The sequence below is a fragment of the Belonocnema kinseyi genome, chromosome 8 (assembly GCF_010883055.1).
Source record: "Belonocnema kinseyi isolate 2016_QV_RU_SX_M_011 chromosome 8, B_treatae_v1, whole genome shotgun sequence".
Taxonomy (NCBI): domain Eukaryota; kingdom Metazoa; phylum Arthropoda; class Insecta; order Hymenoptera; family Cynipidae; genus Belonocnema; species Belonocnema kinseyi.
In genome coordinates this window covers 110,501,320-110,506,109 of record NC_046664.1, presented here as the reverse complement: position 1 = coordinate 110,506,109, position 4,790 = coordinate 110,501,320, and positions in this window count along the sequence as shown.

Here is a 4,790-nt window from a genome sequence, read left to right as displayed (position 1 = left end):
ACTTAGAAGAGACATAAGAAGTCACAGAAACACGAGAGCCTGCATGAAAAAATGCATGGACATAAAAGAAGCTAGAGAAGTATGCCAGGACAGGAAATTATGTCGGAAAATAGTTAATAAAAAGTGTGTCAGTAGAGTGAACGACGCCTGAAACAAAGACCTTGCCTATTAATGGACCCAAGTGGGGAACCTTACATAACGGCTTCGTGAGGTTTTTCGCTTGGGTTGATTGCTAGAGAGATTGATCAGCAACCTGGGTCGGAGCAGTGTTGCGGAACGAACGTGTTATTTACATAAATAGCACGAGAATTCTGGATCAATCTGAAAAATCTCTATCCCATCCACACACTACTCCTTTCCCCTGCCGAGTGAGTCACGCCTACCCCGAAAGGGAAATGGCTTAATGGTGTAATAAAAAAAATAAATAAATAACAAGTAGTTATTGGGAAATGCTTCAAAAGTAATTTATTAATCCTAAAATAGAATTTTTGAGTGACAGATGAACGAATATTGTGATTTTATTGCAAGAAACATTTTTAATTTTGACTTCAGAAAAAACAAAATTTTATTTTCAGTAACTTTATTGATTTTATTTTTAGTAAAATAGTAGTGAATAAGAGAAATAAAAATTAGAAACTCGACAAAGACAAGATTAATCATTGTGCTAAAAAAATGCTTTCTTTCTCTGAACTCTGAATTCACAACGTCTTTTTAATTAAAATCGAGTTAAATTTTTATCTGTCACTTTAAAATCTTATTTTAGAATTAAGAAATTACGCCCACAGTAACCAATCATGCTGCCGGCGCGAAGAAAGCGCAGTTCAAAGAGTTCCCAAGATTGGGAGCACTGATATGAATAAGCCTTCATATTTACAAGTTTGCTACATAACCTGCAAATAATATTTATCAATTCATTATATACATTTTAATTGCGGTAATAAATATTATAAGTTAATTATATTCATTAAGCTATGTCCATCAGAGTTCGATGAACTGTGTGCTGTAAGGTAAATAATGTGCTGTTAATTAAAAATAATGTCCAAGTGGGCAAAGCGAAAAATAGGTTCCTTAAGAATAGGCTCAATTACATTTGGGATCCTTTCGAACCCCAAGTGTGGAATCATTTAGAGCTTATTTATCGTTTTCGATTCCTTTTCAGCAGGTGGGGTTCATTTTTGTTGCAGCTCCTTTGGAAACAAAAATGGGTTCCAATGGTTTCCAATGGTCTGAAATTTATGTATTTGCGTTAGCACAATGCGAAACGAGCGTACCAGACGTGAATCGCGCGAGCCTCGAGTCATCGCGTCATCACGTCTCTCCGGGACGTGAAACGCAGTTGGGCTGTTTACAGCTCTCCGCGCTATTTTTCATGCGTCGTAGAACTGCGACCCCTCAAATCTGTTGATTTTGTGCCATTCAACTGAAACGACGACTGTTCGATATTTATAGAATCCGACCATCGATTATATCAGCTGATCATTTATTCGCATTGGCGTTGTCGTTGCTGTCGTAATCCAATTCCTCGTTTATACACAGTAAAAAAAAGGATCAATTTTGTTACAGATAATTTTGCTCTAACGATCATTTGACTCTCGAGATCATAATGATCTGTCCATTCGGATCAATTTCATCTTTTTTTTCATATGTCAGACTAAACAAAATGACCACCAAGTCTTGGTGCCAGTGCCATAACAGCATAACCTAACAATTGTATCTAACAGCACGCAAGTGACAACTACCCTTAACAGGTGATATTTTCTACTATAAGATTTCTTTATGTTCTTAACTTTACGGGTTAACTAAACAATCAGAAACCATAAAAAGCATGCATATGAGTTAAAGTACTCTTAGAACGTCAGCCATCTTGGTTTGATTTCATACATGATCTCGAATCAAATCATTATAATCTTAAAATTCGATAATTCACTCCGGCCGATCAAAATGCTCTTTAATTCGGTATTATTCTAAACACATTTTTTTACTGTGTATGAAGAAATGTAATTAGACATATTTTCGTTTAGTAAAGAATATCAAATAAAACATACCATCAAAACAAAGTTGTTTTGTGTTCCTGATATTGTTTTATACCTACAAAATTGGTTTAAAACTTAATTTCCTCAGTCATGTCAGTGACATGTTGACATTCAATTTATCGGTATCGATTTATCGCTCGATTAAAGAAACTTTACCGCCTGAATTTTTATTAGACGCAAACCACGCCTCGCAGAATTGTGGAAGTGATACATTTGTCATCAAAGTTCCATTCACAGCTCTACGTAGCGTGAAAAACAGCGCTGAGAACCGTGAACAGCCCAAATGCGTTTCACGTCCCCAAGAGACGAGACGAAGGCTCGCGCAATGCACGTCTGTCACGACTGTGAAACTATTTTGGAATCAAATTTTTCCATTCACGCGTAGTTCACGCGTGAGAAAAAGCACATCCGCTCATTTCATTTTCTCCGTGCAGAAATTCGTGCCCGAACTGCGATGCGCAACCACTTAGGGAAAATGTTGATTAACGCGTGGATCTGGGTAAGTTGGATATGTGTATATTTAAGTCGTCTGTGAAATGTTTTCACTTAATTTAAACAAAAGTATTTTTAAAATTATTGACATCCAGAAATGATAAAATATACTGTTGATCGATGCTTTTTATAATTTATATATTTATAATTTTTGAAATTCTTGGCGCCGGTGTCATAACGACATAGCCTAAAAATGGTATCTAGCCGCACGCAAGTGGCAACTACACTTAACAGGTGATATTTTCTAATATCAGATTTCGTTATTTTTTTTAACGTTTCAAGTACACTGCACGATCAGAAACCATAAAAAGCTTGAATATGAGCTAAAGTATTGTAAGAACGTCAGCCATCTTGGTTCTACATCATACATGATCCCGAATCAGATCATTATGATCTCAAAAGTCGATCATTCACTTCGGCCGATCAAAATGCTCTCGAATTCGGTATCATTTTTGTTAAATATCAAAATTATGTTGATTTCGGTATCATTTCGAACACTTTTTTTTTACTGTAAATGGAGTATTTTAGCATGACGTAATGTTCATGATTAGATATGTGGAAAGGTCAGGATGGTTTGCATAGCTGTTACATCTCTACATGGCAGTGCACACGAGATTTATTAGAAAATATTCTAAGCGTGAAAGTCAGAAATGTAGGCATAAGAATATTTTTCAAGTGTAGAATGTGTTTTTCCGTTCATGTTCCAATCTTGTGTCAATTGACGACTTTTTAGTTTCACGAAACGAAATAAAATGTCCAAAATTTCAAGTTGGAGCACCAAATCCATTTGATCAGAATCGGGCAATATAACGTCCAATTTCAGAAAATTAATTTTATTTCGTTAAATTGAAAGGCCTTCAACTGATAGAAGGATCAAACGTAGCGAAAATGCGTTCTACACTTAAAAAATATTAGTATTCATACATGTATACCTTACTTTTACGTTTAAAATACTTTTTTCAAAAAGTCGTATGTATTCCCATATAAAGATCTACATACTATGCTAACCTTTCTGATATTCCCACTTATCCTATCATGATCGTGACGTCATGCTTAAATACTCAATTCAAGGATGTACACATGCTTTCAGTGTGCGCATCTATGCAGGCCGGGGCAACCAATTATCGACACTTGACAAAAGGACTAAGTGAAGGTTTGACGGGGTGTGAAGAATATTGTTGAGTTAAATTAACCTACAAATGTCATTTTACGTGCATAAAGCAGTTGACTTTTAATCAAAGGATCAACTGGAAGTCATACTACAATCATCAGTTGACTTTCAACCAGGGCCCCCAAGCTGGTGTGTATTTCATCACGATAAAGTTTTAGGTAGATAGTTCAAAGCCCTGTCGCTGAGGCGCTATATTCGCCACAGACACAAACAAACATCGTGTCTTCGATGTCTCCAATTAGGCCGCGCACAACCTCTTTATTTTTTTAAAACTGTCACAAATGTGACAAACCACTAAAAATAATTAATAAATTTGTTTTTTCATGTTACGGAGAGCAGAAGGTGCATTTTAAAAATTTTTAATGATCAAATCTGTTGAATATCTATTTAAATTTTTTTAATCTTGTCACAAAATTGTTAAAAAATTATAGAAAATTGGGGTTTGTGACAAAAAGCCCAAACGAAAAAAAGCCCGCCCAATGAGAGTCGCGCTCCGGGAAAAAGGCCCAGCGATTCATAGAGCGACTCGCTTCATCGCGATGGATGTCTGTAAGAGTACACTCCTACTCTCTCTCCCTCTCTCTCTCTGATTCGCGGGCCTTTTTCACGGATCGCGACTCTCATTGGGCGGGGAATTTGTCGTTTGGGCTTTCTGTCACGGATCCGAAAATTGTACTAACGTTACCGTAACCCTATACCTCTCATATATGTTTTACATAAAGGCTGACAAATTCTCCACTAAATTCATAAATTTTACTTGTTTGCGATCAATAAAAGAACATTATTTTATAACAAATATATTTATTGAATATGTTTTTATTAACTCCTTTATTCATAATCGTGACAAAATTAAAATTAATGAATTTACAGAAGAAATCGAGAACCTTTTTTTTAATATATGTCTGGGATGTGAAAATAATCTACGAGGGTAGTTCAATAAGTCCTTAGAATGAACAACAGATGGCGCGCGAATCGCTCCAAATCATTTGTTATCAGTCAGCACCACTCCCGACTAGATATATGGTGCAGTCACAGTCCACATCTTCTGAGTTTATGTGTTTTTATAACCAATTGAAAAAAAAAATTGTTCGTTA